A 17,241-nucleotide genomic window follows, 5' to 3' on the forward strand; every position below is an offset into this window, starting at 1 on the left:
ATAAATAAATAAATAAATAAAATTTAAAAAATAGAACTACCATCTGATCCAGCAATCCCACTCCTGAACATCTATCAGGAGAAAACCGTAATTCAGAAAGATACCTGTACGCCAAAGTTCACTGCAGCACTATTTATAATAGCCAAGACCTGGAAGGAACCTAAATGCTCATTGAAAGAGGAATGGATGAAGAAGATGTGGTACATATAATACAGTGGAGTATTAGCCGTAAAAAAGAATGAAATAAAGCCATTTGCAGCAACATGGATGGACCTGGAGATTGTCATACTAATTGAAGTTAGACAGTGAAAGACAAACATCATATGATATCATTTACATGTGGAATCTTAAAAAGGATACAAATGAACTCGTTTGCAGAAGGGGACAGGTGGGAGGCAGGGAGGGAGGGACTGGGGGTTTGGGATTAGCATATGGGCACCGAGGTATATGGAATGATTAGCCAATGGGGACCTACTGTATAGCACAGAGGACTCTACCCAATATCTTGTGATAATCTAGGTGGTAAAAGAATCTGAAAGAGAACTGATGTGTATGCATGTATAACTGAATCACTCTGTTGTACAGCACAAAGAATCACAACGCTGTAAATCAACTAAAGTAAAACTTTAAAAAAATGGGGAAAAAAAATCCCTACCTAACTATTAAGACTCTGCATGCTGTAAATCCCACGATTTTGTATACTCTGTCCTTCCACGGTTTCTATAGGTTAAATTTACCCTGATCAGACCAAGAGGAGGGATCAAGGAGTTGGAAGACTAAAAAAAGCATACAGGCACATTCCTGTGGACAAGAAGTTTACATTCTAGTAAGAGAACAGGAATAAAAAGTAGCCTTAACACAACGCCCTGTGAAATGAGGGATGTGAGTTCCTCAAGGGTAGCTATATCGACAACTGTAAAAAATGTAACCAATGTTTTTGGGAGCTCACCACGTACCAGACACTGGGCTTTACAATCCTCACAAAAACACCGCAGTAGGGATTAGTAGTCCTATTTTACAGATGAGGCTGAACAGTATTAAACACCTGTCGTAGGTCACATGATGCCTGGAACTTGGATCTGTCTTCCTCCAAATCACCACTTTAGACCAGTCAAGATCAAGGGACAAGGATGAACACACCCTAGCGGAGCTGCAGAAGCCAAGAAGGAGATTTAGCAAAAGGACTCCAGGTCGTGGCAGCGGGTAGGCAGGAGCCGGGCGGGGTTGGGGGAGGTCGGGCCTCAGCCTCCGAGTTCCGCAGATTGTTCCGCAGGGGCCGAGAGCCGTTGTACCCAGGCCGCCAGCACTGCCGCCAGACCCCTAGGCAACTCAGGCTTCCGCTCTGGGCCACACGTGGGGCCCCGTTCCTGGGAGAGAGCATCTGATTGGTCCGCTCGGTCAGGTGGCTCCCGCAGGCCAATCAGCAGCAGCCAAGCCGTGGACCGCGCGAGCTGTTCTGCCCGCGTGGAGCTTCGGAAATGGTGATTTTATGCGCTGGGCAGCGCTAGGAAAAGGCCACCCATACCTGGTAATATCTGGCTTGCCCCAGATGTCTCCAGGGTTTGCACTGGCCTTTTGCGCCTATTTGTCTGAATTCGCCATTAGCCTGGCCCCGTTGCTCAGAGATAGAAAAGAGGACTGGGCCGGCCCTCCTCTTGGGCCCTGAGTCCCGCCTTAATGCTTCCTTCAGCTTTTGTGCATCTTTCTCATTTCATTCCTCTGGAGCTGCAATACTTCCTGTCTTCTTACGCCTTCCCGGCAGCCTACAAACGGTGCACTTTCTCCCTCTATTAAAAGAAAGATCTGGAGTTCCCATCGTGGCTCGGTGGTTAATGAACCCCACCAGCGTCCATGAGGGCGTAGGTTCAATCCCTGGCCTCGCTCAGTGGGTTAAGGATCTGGCGTTGCCGGTGGCTACAGCTCCAATTCAACCCCTAGCCTGGGAACCTCCATATGCGGGAGGTGCAGCCCTAAAAGACAAAAAGAAAGACAGAAAAGTCTTTCAGCTCAGCCCTGCCTCTTCTCTCCTCTGCTCACCATGGCCTCCCTTTCTCATCTCTTCACTGGTCCCATTGGCTTCAGATCACCAGCAGTCCCACTCTCTGGTGGCATTTCAAAACCTTTTCTGCTCCACTTTGCAGCATGTGACTCTGTTGACCCTTTGGAACCAACAGGGTTTCCAGAAGCCCCCACTTTTTTCCCCCCTTCTTTCTTTTGGCCACCCTGCAGCCTGTGGAGTTCCCAGGCTAGAGATCAGATCCAAGCCACAGCTGCTACTTAAATCACAGGTGCAGCAATGCAGGATCCTTCACCCACTGTGCTGGGCCAGGAATTGAACCTGCAGTCTGGCGCTGCTAACGCCGATCCCTTTGTGCCACAGCAGGAACTCCCAGAAGCACCACCCGACACACTCTTGTCTAGTCCCTTCCTACCTCTTTCCCAAGCCCTTCTACATCCTGCCCTATCATAAGCATGCCTCCCATTTTTCCTGTCTGGCAGACAGAGGCTCAGTTTGTTGATTGTTTGCCCAGACTCCCTGAGGATCTCGTCTGGCCACTGGCACCCCCTAAATGCCAGTAATTTCTGAACCTCAATCTAGCTGAAAAGAGCTCCAGACTCACTATCTGCATGTCTTATGTGTACTTAAGGTAGATATTTCATTCATTAAATACTTATTAAGGAGATCCCTTGGTGGCTCAGTGGAAACCAATCCAACTAGGAATCATGAGGTTTTGGGTTCGAGCCCTAGTCTCACTCAGTGGGTTGAGGATCTGGCATTGCTGAGAGCTGTAGTGTAGGTCGTAGACGCAGCTCAGATTCTGCCTTGCTGTGGCTGTGGTGTAGGCCAGCAGGTGTAGCTCTGATTGGACCCCTAGCCTGGGAACCTCTAAATGCTGCAGGTACTGTTCTAAAAAGAAAAAAAAATGCTTATTAAGCTATACGGGCTTATTTACAGCATAAGTATTTTATGCTTTTTTTTTTAGCCAGGCTATGACATGTGGAAGTTCCCAGGCTAGGGGTTGAACATGTGCCACAGCAGCAATCCAAGCCACTGCAGTGACAATGCCAGGTCCTTAACCTGCTGAGCCACAGGGGAACTCCTATAGTGTATTTTAAAACACATATTTATATATAAAGTAAGTATATAAGCTTATTGCTGTGTGCCATAAGCTTGGGAGTACTGTGTCACCTGTGACCAGCACACAGTGGCTGCCTCATTACTATGTGCTGAATTCGCGTAGGAACAAATGTCAGCATAGTGCCTGGTACAGAGGGGGTGCTCACAGTTAGCTGCCTCACCCGTCAGCCCAGCTCCTCTCTACTCCAGGGCTGGGAACTGTCCTATTACCTCACCTCCAATGCACAAGTGACATTAGTGAGGTAAATGAGAAAGAAGAGGTGGGAGATCCCTTCTTGACTCAGCAGTTAACAAACCCAACTAAGATCCATGAGGATGCAGGTTTGATCCCTGGCCTTGCTCAATGGGTGAAGGATCCAGAGTTGCCATGAGCTGTGCCATAGGTTGAAAACGCAGCTCAGATCCCACGTTGCTGTAGCTGTGGCATAGGCCAGGAGCTGTAGCTATTTGACCCCTAGCCTGGGAATTTCCATATGCTGTGGGTGCAGCCCTAAAAAGCCAAAAAAAAAAAAAAAAAGAAAAAAAAGAAAGAAAGAAAGAAAAAAAAGAAAGAAGAGGAATTCCCACTGTGGCACAACGGGATCAGGGGCGTCTGCAGCACAGGGATGCAGATTCAGTCCCCAGCCTAGCACAGTCAGTTAAGGATCTGGTGTTGCCACAGCTGTGGCATACGTCACAACTATGGCTCACATCTGATTTCTGGCCCAGGAACTCCATATACCGTGGAGCGGGCAAAAAAGAACTCCCAGGGCAGTCTAATCTATCTACTCCACAAGGCAGTGCTGCACAGGAATAGGGAAAGAGAACCAGGAGCTGCCTTCTAGAACAGGCAGCTGCCACAGCCAGAAAGGGAGACATACAGACCATGTGATGATATGGGTCCAATTGGGCTTCTGTGGGCCCACATTTCCACCTTAAGTTGGAGATATGAATAGAGCCTATGTCATAGAAATTTGTAAGGATTCTCCCTCAAGCTCTTACAGGCACCTAACAAGCACTGGTACTTGGCCATTTTTTGGCTGCAAGACAACCGGTAAACAGGACTTTCCTGGTGATGCACTATGCCACCATGTGACTAGATGGGGAATTACACAAGGGAGAGGTTTTAGGGCTGGAGAAGGGCCCTAGATTTGAGTTTTCTGAAACCTGAGTATTTGCTCCCTGCTGCTCTGCTGTCTAGGCTCCCTCCAGCCTCTAAGGTCAGTGCTGTCACCTGTGGAGGGGAAATCATCCCACCCTTGGTTTAGGGGACTGGCTGCATCTTCTCTGACTCTAGAATTTTAGTGGTTCCTACCTGTGTCCTTTAAGGCTTTTCGGAGTTGGTGCCCTTGACACTTGCTCTGTGCTTGGAACTCAGGGCTCCAGACCTGCTTCGAGATGCTCTCTCTGTTTTCTCCTCCCTTCTCATCCCCTCTGGAGCTCCCTTTGTCCTCCCCCTGATTCAGGACCCTGGGGCACATTTCCCCAATGGGCATGTTAAAATTGCTGGGACTGTATTCATGTGACAGCAACCATTTATTGATCACTTACTGTGTGCCTGGTGCTGGGGCCCTTATGTGCATTTATTCCATATACTCTTCACACATCCTGCTGTGGTTGCTATGGTTACCCCTATTTTGTACAAGAGGACACTGAGGCAGAGAAAGGTAAAGTGACCCACCCATCAGGTGATAGAATCCTGCCTTTAACTGCTAGGACACTTAGGATGGTGGAGAAGGCAGACAGACCTTAGTTCAAATCCCATCTCCGCTACTCACTACTTACTTCCCAACTTTGAGCCCGAGCATCCTGTCTTCCTCTAAAGTGAGAGGCAGCTCCCACCAGGCACAGGTGCTGGCTTCAGGATGCAGGTAGTGTTTGGGATGAGTAATGAAGAGGGTATTGCAGCCAGCAGTCAGAACTGATATGAAATATGCTGGGGTAAGTCTGGGTCCCTTCAAGGAGGCTAAAGCCAATGACTGAGAGCCCTGAGGCCTCAGGGGTCCAAGCTCCCATCAACTCTCACTTTTTTTTTTGTTTTTTGACCTTGCTCACAGCATGCAGATGTTCCTTGGCCTGGGTTTGAATCCTCACCATAGCAGTGATGATGCCGGATCCTTAACCTGCTAAGCCACCAGGGAACTGCCATTGACTTTCACCTGTGTAGCCCCTCCTGTTCTCCCCACTCTAGCCTCACAGTGCGTTTCTCACTTGGCAACCTCATGGGGGCCTTTCCAAATACACATTTGATTGTGTCCTTTGCTGCTGAAAATCGTGTCCTCCCACTGCTCACTGGACACTCAGCCCGTCACCAGTGCCCATGAGCCATGTGTGGTCAGTTGCCATAGCCCTGCCATCTCTGTCACCTTTTCTGGCCTCTGGTCCCCTCCCATCTCCTTGATGCCACCTTAGACCTTTGCACATACTGTTCCCATGGACTGAAACACTCTTCTCTCCCCTCTTTGCCTAGTTAATGTCAAGGTGCTAGAAGGTCTCCTTAAGCAGGGGGGGGGGTAGTTTTAAGAGCTGAAAGAGGAATAACTTCTGGGAAATCAACTGGTGGGGGTGGGGAGAGTGTTCCAAAAAAGAGAACAACCTGTGCAAAGGGATGGAGGTGCACTTCTGGGAGGAGGGGGGACAGGTAGGGATTGAAACTAATAGAAACAATGTGTGCCTAAGGCCAAGGCGAAATCCTTCTGTGCTTTGTGCTTTGCTAAGGAGTTTGGAGTCAATCCAGAGGGAAGTGGGAGGGTTTTGAGCCAGGGTAGTTACAGCGATTCCCCTGGAAAGGGTGGAGACGGCATATCAGCATCGCTCTGAAAAACAGAGTACCAGGAACTGAGCCGGCGTCCAGGACCTCTCTTCACAGGATCCCTGCCCACAACCGCTATGCCTCCAGCCGGAGACATCCCCTATGCCCCCTGGAGAGGCTAAAGCAAGACGCTGCATTTCTTGTGGCTTCCAAAAGGTGGCACCATCGCCCAAGCGTATACCCTCTACTCTGCTCCCGGTGCTGGAGACCCCCCTCTCAGGATGCAATTACAGGGCAGTGACCAGAGAGGAAAGAGTGAAGAAAGTAGAGGAGCGGGCCGAGGAACCAAGGCACAGGATGGGTGTAGGGGTGGTGCTGGCTCTCTGTTGATTTTTTTCAGGGTCAAGCAGAGTATGTTGGTCTTAGATTTTCACCGTTGTGTGCCCCACCCTCCTCCTTGCAGCCCCTCCTCAGGCCTCTGAAACACTCACAGGGACCCAGCCAGTTCACCCAACTCCTGGCCATTGCCCAAGAACCTCCAAGTTCTTGAACACTGTCCCCTCCCTCCCGCTCCCCCCACCCCCATCGCCTGACCACAATGGGGGCCTGCAATGCAGCTTGTGGTGCAGGATGGTGCTGGTTCCAGACCAGAGGATGGGAGAGGAAGTGGACTGTGGGTCGATGTTCATTATTTCTCTCACCTGGGGAGAGCATGTGTCTACTTTGGAGGTGCTGTCTCAGTTCCCAGCTCTAACCAGACCCTGCAACAGTCCCCCGTCTCCCCACATCTACACTAGCAGCACCTGACTCTCTGGTCTCTTCACTCCCCTGGGAATGAAATCTGCAGCCTGCAAGGCACTCAGTGGTGTGGCCTAATCTGGCTCCCTGTTCTCCCTCACTCTGTATGTGCTCAGATTCTCCCCACTCTTGCCTACCTCCAGACCTTTGCTAGACTGTTCCCTCTGCCTGGAATGCTTTTCCTCCCACTCACCACAAAGTTGAGCACGCCCCTCCTTCAATTCGAATATCACTGCCTCTTGGGGCCCTGCCCTAGGTAGGATCAGAGTCCATTTTGATCCCCCTTGTAGACACAGCTGCAGCCAGTCAACCTTCAGAGTCTGTGTTGATTATAGTCAGCGCTTTCTTGGGTGTTTATTTAATGTCATCTGTCCCCAACTCTAGATTTCCAGCTCCTCAGAGCAGGGGCTTGTCTTCATCACAGGGTATAACCACCGACTAGAAGACTAGAATGGTACCTGGAATATAATAGGTACTTGATAAATGTTTGTTGTTTTAGTGTGCCTTCCAGCCCTTTTCTGTCTGGTTTCTTCTTCAGCTTGAGCACCCACGTCATCACCTCCTCCAGAAAGCATCACTGACTCCTACCCCGGGTGCACACTGCTCCTGGCCTTCATGCCTTTGTTTTCTTTTCAATTCTCTCTGAGCCTCTTCCCCACTCATATCACCCCGCCTCCCAGGCTGCCACACTAATGATTTTTGTGTGTGTTCTTGTAACGTGTGTTTCTCTGTGTCATCATTTCTTTCATGCAAATGGCTTTGTGCTTCAGAGCTCATTCCATTTGTTTTTTTTTTTAAAGTAGTGTTGTTTGGAGTTCCCGTTATGGCTTGGCGGTGACGAACCAGGCTAATATCCATGAGGACGTGGGTACGATCCCTGGCCATACTCATTGGGTTAAGGATCCAGTATTGCCATGAGCTTCAGCATAGGTCACAGATGTGGCTTGGATCCCACATTGCTCTGACTGTGGCGTAGACTGGCAGCTACAGCTCTGAACTTCCATATGCCTCAGGTATGGCCCTAAAAAGACAAAAAAAAAAAAAAAAAAAAGAGTTGATTTACAATGTTTTATTTCTTACCCTTTCCACTCAGCACTAGGTTTTTGAGGGTCCTCCACACACGTAATCCATCCACCTGCCAGTGATGGACTCCAGATTGCCTTGATCCCCTTCTCCATCCTTTCCCATGTGGTCATGTATGAAGATTTGGGCAGGGGGGACTGACATATTATATTCAGGATAGAATTGTTAGATCATAGAGTATGTGTTTATATAATTAGCTGAAAACTCCTAGGTGGCTCTGTGAGAGCTGTTCCCACAGTCCACGTGGGTCCCCCACATCCCTGCCGGCACTTGACATTCTCCAGCTCACTGACTTTTGCCAGTCGGATAAGTGCAAAATGAGAGCATCTCTTGCCTTATTCTTGAGTTTTAGGGTCTCCTCATAAGCTTGCTAACCTCTGATTTCTTTGTTTTTTGGTTCTTTTGTCTGTTCTTTTTTTTTTTTTTTTTTTTTGGTCTTTTTGTCTTTCTAGGGCCACACCCACGGCATATAGAGGTTCCCAGGCTAGGGGTTGATTGGAGCTGTAGTCGCCGGCCTATGCCACAGCCACAGCCAGCCAGCCAGATCTGAGCTGCATCTGCAACCTACACCATAGCTCATGGCAACGCCAGATCCTTAACCCACTGAGCAAGGCCAGGGATGGAACCCGCAACCTCATGGTTCCTAGTCGGATTTATTTCCGCTGCACCACGATGGGAACTCCTGTTTGTTCTTTTTTATGTCCACACCTACAGCATATGGAAGGTCCTAGGCTAGAGGCTGAATTGGAGCTGCAGCTGAGGTCTATGCCACAGCCATAGCAATGACGGATCTGAGCCGTGTCTGCAAACTACACTCTAGCTTGTGGCAATGACGGATCTAAGGTGAGGCCAGGGATCATACTCAAGTACTCATAGAGACAACATTTGGTCCTTAACCCACTAAGCCGTTAAGAGAACTCCTGGTTCCCTTGTTAATCGCCTCATCATTACCATCTCTGCTGCCTTTTTTTTTTTTTTTTCTTTTTAGGGCTGTGCCTGCGCTACATGGAGGTTACCAGGCTATGGGTCCAATGGGAGCTGTAGCTGCCGGCCTACACCACACCCACAGCAATGCTCTATCCAAGCCACATCTGCAACCTAACCACAGCTCACGGCAACGCTGGATCCTTAGCCCACTTAGCAAGGCCAGTGATTGAACCCACGTCCTCATGGATATTAGTCGGGTTCATTAACCACTGAGCCACAATGGGAACTCCTCCCTGTAGCATTTTGAGATGTCATTTTCCTGTGGGTTTGCAGGCCCTCCTTAGATGCCCCATGCTGTCCTTGACAGTGTGGGAGAATGCTGGCTTACAGGCGGATGCCCGGAGCCTAGGTGCTCTAAGGGTAGTCCTGGTCCTAAGTCTCCCACCTCCCAGGTTCCCAGCCCCACATTAATGGCTATCCCTTGGTGGACACTGTGGTGGTCATCACTATTGTCCTCTTGGGAGGCTCTGTGTGTATTTTGGGGGGACTGTCCCAGCTCTTATCCGAGCTGGGAAGCTTCTTTGAGATAACCTCTCCAGCCTGGAATATGAATTTTGAATCTGGGAAATTCATTCAACGTGTGTTCATTCTGCAAACATCTAGGGAGCACTTACTGTGCACCAGACCCCGTTGTCCAACATGCAGGTACAACGGTGAACAGGACCACCCTTCAGCTTCTCAGTTCCCTTCACCAGGTGGCATCCAGTAACGAGTGAGCAAATAAGATAATTACAGAGCAAAGCAAACAAGGGGCTAAAAGATGGAATAACGGAAGGAGGACTTTAGCCAGGGTGGTCAGGAGAGGCCACTCTTAGGAGATGACCTTTGTTCTGACAGCCATCCAGAAGAACCAGGGGCCAGCATTCTAGGCAGAGTCCCAAAAGTGCAAAGGCCCTGAGGGTCTCATGAGCTTGCGGTGGTGGAGAAACAGAAAGAAGGTCACTGGGGCTGGAGACTAGATGGGGGAGGGGTTTGTGAGGCATCTGGGCAGTGGGCAGGGGTCTGTTGAGGGGCCTGGGTTCAGCCTGCACTGGTGTGTGAAGCAGTGGGAGGGCATAGGGGGGCAGCGTGAGAGGGGACATGGTGAAGAAGGGGTTGGCCTTCCAGCTCTGAAACCAGCTCTGGTACAGCTCTGAAACTGGCTCTAGGGCAGCCTGAGGTTTGGGCCAGGCAGGCTTGGAAGCTGGTGAGTCCTCAGAGAGGATACTTCTCTTCTCTGGTATTTTTTCTTTTCTTTTTTTTAGAAAAAAAAAAATTCAGTATTCAATTTTTGTGGATAAATAATGCATGTATTGGGTACAAAAATCAAAAGAAACAAAGGTCCCCTCTCTCCTTTGACCCCAACCACCTGGTTCTTCTCCCCAGAAACAGCTATGGTGACCACTTGCCCATCCTTCCCAAGCAATCGCTTTCCTACCAACTCTGAGTGTGTTTCATGTGGATTTGTTTCGAATTTTCCCCTCAGCAAATATGAGGTGGAGCAAATTCCTGGTCAGGCCACTTAGAGCAGCCCCTTTGTGAAGGCTCTAGAACTGTCCTGTCAACACACAGCGATTTATTTATTTATTTATTTTAGGGCCACACCCGCGGCATATGGAGTTCCCAGGCTAGGGGTCCAATCAGAGCTGTAGCCACTGGCCTACACCACGGCCGCAGCAACGTGGGTTCAGAGCAGCATCTGCGACCTACACCATAGCTCAAGCAATGTTGGATCCTCAATCCACTGAGCGAGGCCAGGGATCAAACTCACATTCTCATGGATACTAGTCAGATTCATTTCCGCTGCACCACAAAGGGAATTCCTACACAGCAATTTAAACTTTAAACTTATTTTAAGTAATTAAAATAATGTAATCACTCCCTCAGTCACGTGAGCCACATTTCAAATGCTCAATAATCATCGTGAGTCACGTGGCTATTGTGTTGGACAGATAGACAGGTCCCCTGCACAGTGCTGCTCTAGAGAATTCCGTGCTATCCATCATTTATCTCTAGCCTGTCTGCCTTCAGGGGTGGCTTAGAAGGGGCCACGCCCATAGAGGCAGATGCTCCTCTGTGTAAGTGCAGTGGGTCCCCAAAATGATAATAATCTCAGTCCCCCAGGATACCCCAGGATCCAATAATCTCAGTCCCCTTTTGCAGAGTCGTAGAGTTTGCTGTCCAATATGGATCCTCGTGTCACAGCCCTGCCAGCCAACCTTCCTCTCCTGAGACCAGATTTCTGAGGGGCCTCAGCTGTTAAAGCAAAGAACCTCCTTGACCAGAAGCCTCATCATCATCCATACCAGGTCATTCAGTAATTTGACAAACCTTAGGCCTGCCCTGCACTGGATCTGACTTAGAAGTGGAGCCCATGAGGCCCCTGGCCTCAGTGATATAGAGAGAGCCATAATGGGTCATTCTAGTTGTGCATAGAGGCAGAATGCCCTGGCTGTGCTGTGAGATTGGCATGAGCTTCCTGGAGGAGGTGATAGCTGAGCCCATGTCTGAAGGGAACTAGGGTGGCCTGGAGGTTCCAAGAGCTGCAACAAGCCCACAGCCATATGCCACAGGGCCAGCGGGTGCGATCAACAGGAACAGGTCAGGCTGAGCGCCAAAGACCAGCACAAGAACATGAGGCTGGCATTGGGGGGCCCGGAAGGGGCTGACGCTGTGGAATGTCAGTGGTGACTGGGTTGCAGAGGATGCGGGGAAAGGCTGGGTGAGTTCAGCTGTTGGCGATTTCACGCCACCTCCTCAGCCACTTCTTGGGGACAAGCCCCGGCCCTGGGGCCCAGGTGCCAATGAAGGTCAGATTTCGGTAGCAAGAGAATAAAAGATTTCCTCCCAAGGTGGGGGGGGGGGGCTCTCTCCACCAGAGAGAGCTGCAGCTGCCTCACACACATACTCTGGGATTAGGCTAAATCCTACAGCAGGTGGAGGGCTGGAGGGGTCTCCCAGCTAGGGTCCTGGAGTGTGGGAAGGGGCAGGCAGTGGCTGCATACACCTGAGTGTGTCTGTACCAGGGAATGGGTCCTCTGTCCCTTCACACATCATTGTTGTGCCTCAGTTCTGGGAGGTGCTGTCCTGGGTGGGAGTTGGGGGGCGGGGCAAGGAGAGTAACCACTAAACTGGATCAAGGGCTGCACGGACACAGGGAAGGGGTGATGCAAGAAGACTCAGAAAATGGGGGTAGTTTCCCCTGGGGAGCAGAGAGAGTGGGTACAAGGGGTTAGTTTTTCATTGAAATGTGTGCTGTTGAAGTTTTTGTTTCAATTACTTAAACCATGAACATGTAATGCATCTTTATTTTTTATTTTTCCTTCTTCAGCTGCACCCACAGCATATGAAAGTTCCCGGGGCCTCCAGATCCTTAACCCATGGTGCCACAATGGCAACTCCTGTAATGCCTCTTTAAAACACGATTTCCAGGAGTTCCTGTCGTGGCTCAGTGGTTAACAAATCTAACTAAGGGCCATGAGGTTGAGGGTTCGATCCCTGACCTCACTCAGTGGGTTAAGGATCCGGCGTTGCCCTAAGCTGTGGTGTAGGTCACAGATGTGGCTCAGATCTGGTGTTGCTGTGGCTCTGGCATAGACAGGTGGCTACAGCTCTGATTGGATCCCTGGCCTGGGAACTTCCATATGCCGCGGGTTTATGGCATACAGCAGGATTTACCTCAAATCTACCAAATAAATTCTGGGGCGGGAACCCAAGCACCCCCCCCCCGCCGGCAATTCTGAAACATGGTATAATTTTAGGACTACTGACCTAAAAACTATCAAAGCAGGAGTTGCCATCGTGGTGCAGCAGAAACAAATCCGATAGGAACTATGAGGCTTTGGTTTTGATCCCTGGCCTCACTCAGTGGATTAAGGATCTGGTGTTGCTGTGAGCTGTGGTGTAGGTTGCAGATGTGGTTCAGCTCCTGCATTGCTGTACCTGTGGTATAGGCCAGCAGCTACAGCTCCAATTCGACCCCTAGCCTGGGAACCTCCATATGCCACAAGCGCGGCCCGAAAAAGCAAAAAAAGCAAAAAAAAAAACAAAAAAAAAAACAAAAAAAACAAAACTATCAAAGCAGGGCTTGCCTCCTGGGGATCAACAGGTTGTGGGAAGGTGACTTTTGTGAACATCCTTCTCTACAGCAATGAGGGGCTCAGCATGAAGGAGGGCCCAACTAGAAATGAGGTCTAAGTGAGATTGAAAGGGTGGGTGGGGGAGGTCCCCTGTCGGATAGATGGTGTTTCTACAGCACTAGGTTCAATTCCTAGCCCAGCACAGCAGGTCACAACTGCAGCTCAGATCTGAGTCCTCACCTAGAAACTCCATAGGCTTCAGGGCAGCCAAAAAATAAAAAATGATAAAGGGTGAATGGGGCTTGGCCAGGTGAGAGGGGAAGAGGAGACTCCCCAGGAAGGAACAGTCTGAGTGAGGGCCCTGAGATGTCAGGGATGAAGGCCATAGGGCTGGAGCTCAAAGTGCTGGGCATCTGCACTTAGGTATCATGAATGCACTTCTGTGCATGGACATTCCATTAGCGGATGTCTCCTGCTTGGTGGAGATCCAGAGTCTCTTTTGGCCCTCAGAGGGGGCTCTAGGAATGAGCTCTGTAGTGGGAACCCCTATGTAGCCAGTCACTTCCTCCTTCTGAGCCTCAGTGTCCTCATCTGGGCATTGGGGGCAAGAACGCCTTCCTGGGAAGGCAAGGAATGAGATCATGGCAACCCAGCCCTGGGGGCCATTCCCTCTTAAACCCCATGCAATAATAATAATAGCCAATTTGTTTTTGTTTTTTGGGAGAGAGCCGCACCCTCAGCATATAGAGATTCCCAGGCTAGGGGTCTAATCGGAACTACAGCTGCCAGCCTTCAACACAGCCACAGCCACAGCCATGCCAGATCTGAGCCACGTCTTCGACCTACACCACAAGTCATGGCAACACCGGATCCTTAACCCACTGAGCGAGGCCAGAATTGAACCCACATCCTCATGGTTCCTAGTCGGGTTTGTTTCTGCTGCGTCCCGATGGGAACTCCAATAATAGCCTCTTTTTTTTTTTTTTTTTTTTTTTTTTTTGTCTTTTTTTGCCATTTCTTGGGCCGCCCCCACGGCATATGGAGGTTCCCAGGCTAGGGGTCTAATTTGAGCTGTAGCCACTGGCCTACGCCAGAGCCACAGCAATGCAGGATCCGAACTGCGTCTGCGACCTACACCACAGCTCACGGCAACATCGGATCCTTAACCCACTGAGCAAGGCCAGGGACGGAACCCGCAACCCCATGGTTCCTAGTCGGATTCGTTAACTACTGCGCCACGACGGGAACTCCCCTGACTGATCTTTTATAATCACTCTCCAAAGCATGTTGTCCTGCCTGTGAGGGGCTCAGAGAGGATAACTTTGGTCACAGTACACCCCCCCACCCCCATGAACACTCACACACACACTTTGTGGCCAGCCTGCCCCTCCCCCCCAGGCCCTGATTCCCTCCTGTTTCTTGGCTCCAGCTTACCAGACCTGAATTGCTGTCTGTTGCTCTCACCAGATCCCTGACTGGCAGAGTCCAGAGGTGACCCAGTGCTTTTTCTACAGTCTCCCAAGGCCAGTGTCATGGCCTAAGAAGACAAAATGAGAGGGTCAGGCCCCAGATGCTGCCATACTGTCCAGAGCAGGCTTGGGAGAGGGGAGATGGAACAGCAAGCAGCAAAATTGCATGAGGGAATTAGTAGCATCTGTCCCATTCTGACATGGGACATCAGGAATGTGGAAAGGGCCCAGCAAGCACGTGCCTGCCAGGGACGCTGGCAGGGAGGGGGCACAGGGTGGGCAGCTGAGCCCCTCTTGGTCCCCAAGACCTACCAGGCAGCAGCTGCTCCTGTCACTCTGATGAGTCTCGCATGCACACAGAAATGGCCAGGAACCTGAGTTGGAGGGTGGTCAACTCAGCTCTTTCCTTAGACTCCATTCCTTGTGACCCTTGGCCCATCACATCGTCAGTTTCTTTACCATTGAATTGGGGAGTTCTCTGGTGGCATAGCAGGTTAAAGGTCTGACGTTGTCACTGCTGTGGCTCAGGTCGCTGCTGTGGCACAGGTTTGATCCCTGGCCCTAAAACTTCTGCATGCCATGGCATGGCCAAAAAAAAAAAAAAATTGGGAAACTAATTTTTATCTGGCGAGGTTGTGGTGTGAGAGAGTGGTGGGTGGGTGAGCCTGGCAGGGCAGTGGGCTCATGGTGGGAAAGTGGAAAATGATCATCTCCTTGTCCTCACACACGACTCTAGCCTCCTAGCTCTTTACTTCCCCAGGGAGCCTCTGAGGGATCTGCTGCCTCTCCCATGATCAGCTAGACTAGTAGAAACGTTCATTGGCCAGTGATTCCAGTGGGAGACTGGAGCTCAGTCAGAAAGTTAGAGAGAAAAAAAAAATATATATATATATATATAAGGAGTTTCCATCATGACACAGCAGAAATGAATCCGACTAGGAACCATGAGGTTGCAGGTTCAATCCCTGGCTTCGCTCAGTGGGTTAAGGATCTGGCGTTGCTGTGGGCTGTGGTGTAGGTCACAGATGCGGCTCAGATCCCACGTTGCTGTGGCTCTGGCCTAGGCTGGTAGTCACAGCTCCGATTAGACCCCTAGCCTGGGAAACTCCATATGCCGTAGGTGCAGTCCTGAAAAGACAAAAAGACCAAAAAAAAAAAAAAAAAAGAAAGTTAGAGGGGCTCCAGGGAGCCAGAGGGTGTTCTTTTTTTTTTTTTTTTTTTTTTTTTTTTAGCCATGCCTGCAGCATGTGAATATTCCTGGGCCAGGGACTGAAACTAAATCACAGCAGTGACTATGCCGGATCCTGCTGGGCTACCAGAGAACTCCCAGAGGGGGTTCTTGAGTGCAGAAGCATAAGCCAAGAGCTGATTATTATTATTATTACTATTTGCTTTTAGGGCCGTGCTCATGGCATATGGAGGTTCCCAGGCTAGGGGTCCATTCGGAGCTGTAGCCACAGTTGGAGCCTACGCCACAGCCACAGCAACGTGGGATCTGAGCTACGTCTGCGACTGACACCACAGCACACGGCAACGCTGGATCCTTAACCTGCTGAGCAAGGCCAGGGATTGAACCTAAAACCTTATGGTTCCTAGTTGGATTCGGTTCCACTGCACCACAACAGGAACTCCAGGCAAGAGCAGATTTTGGAAGCTGCCTGTGGAGTCACCTGCAAGGGCCTGGGTGGGAAGGGAATGGAGGAGATCTTGAGCAAAGAGAGGGACACTCAGGGCCGCTGCAGAGGCCAAGCACAGCTCTCAGATAAACAGTCAGCATAACCCACATGAACTCCACAGGGCGTCCTTCTGCAAGCATGTGCTCATCCAAGACTCAGTTCATCCTAAACCCTAAGTCCTGGGAGGTAGGCACCCCACTCGTATAGGTAAAGAAAGGAATGATCAGAGAAGTGAGAGCACAGGCCTTGGGACACTGGAAGTGGCAGGCTTTGAACTTCCCGGCTCCAAGTCCACTGTTCTCTTCAGTCATTAGGGAATAGGGCTCCTGAGAGAAAGGAAGTGACCTCTTGGGTTTTGGCTTGGTGCCTTCTTTTGAGATGGGGGTCCTGAAGGAGGTGCAATTTTGGGGAAAGAAGAGTAGTTCAATATGGGACATGGTGAGTCAGAGAGGGCACAGTGGGTGTGCCAAGAGAACTGGCGTAGGAAGAGAAGCATGGCCACAAGCTGCTTCTCCATCTTTCAGGGTGGCCCCAGTTCCAAATCCTTAGAGCCAATCCTTTCTGCCTGGAATGTTCTTTCGGCCGCCCAAGGCTATGGGGGCCATGCAGGCAGCCACAGAGGGTCTGTCCTCCAGGACAAGGCAGGAGAGAGCACCAGGCACTGGGTCAGGTACCTCCTCCTTGTGGTTCACAGCCTGAAGAGCAGCAGTAACCGCTGGGATAGAGACGGGGAAGGTTCCAGGCTCAGAGCCCTGGAAAGCTGATCCCTCTGCCCCTCCCCCCCCCCCCAGAGGGGTGTTTGAGAAGAGGGCTATGATGGCCTCCCCAGGGGAGGACCAGGCAGGCAGAGACAGCTGCAGCCCAACCAGGCGGCAACCAGCTGCTGCCTGGGAGACTGGCCAGGGTGGGGCGGGGCGGGCACAGCCCCCGCAAGCCCCCTGGCCTAAGCGGCAGAGCGTGGGAGCGGGCAGCAGCAGCCTCGAAGCTGTTTCAGGCTTTCACACTGTGTTAACGGTCAGCTTGGTTAATGCTGAGCAGATGGGGGAGGGGTGCTGCCAGCTCCCTTGGGGACAGTCCCAGGGCACGTACACACATAAGCATGTGCAGAGGGTACAGGAGTCCCACCCAGGGGATGGTGCCGTGGGGACGACTCTGCCTGTGAGCACTCGTTCACACCATCATGTACACAAGATGGTGCCGGTAAGACGGACCAAGACAGAGGTGCACACAGGCTCCTGGCCTCCTGCCTCCGCTGCCCTGGAGGTGGATGTAAACCCAGGGCCTGGCATGGACCCCTTAG

General features: G+C 50.8%; 1 protein-coding gene across 2 annotated transcripts in view; it reads right to left on the minus strand.

The window, feature by feature from the left end:
- NSD1 (nuclear receptor binding SET domain protein 1) overlaps window positions 1-1,367 on the minus strand; it is a 175,670-nt gene extending 174,303 nt beyond the window's left edge. For both annotated transcript variants that reach the window (XM_085013728.1, XM_085013714.1), the window contains exon 1: window positions 957-1,367. The gene's annotated coding sequence lies outside the window, so the exon portion shown is untranslated. The remainder of the gene's footprint in view (window positions 1-956) is intronic.
- Between the last annotated feature and the right edge of the window lie 15,874 nt (window positions 1,368-17,241).

The sequence above is a fragment of the Sus scrofa genome, chromosome 2 (assembly GCF_054392235.1).
Source record: "Sus scrofa isolate SSC_HxYL_T2T_F1_AM1 chromosome 2, Sscrofa_HxYL_maternal_Yorkshire_Landrace_v2.0, whole genome shotgun sequence".
NCBI classification, from domain to species: domain Eukaryota; kingdom Metazoa; phylum Chordata; class Mammalia; order Artiodactyla; family Suidae; genus Sus; species Sus scrofa.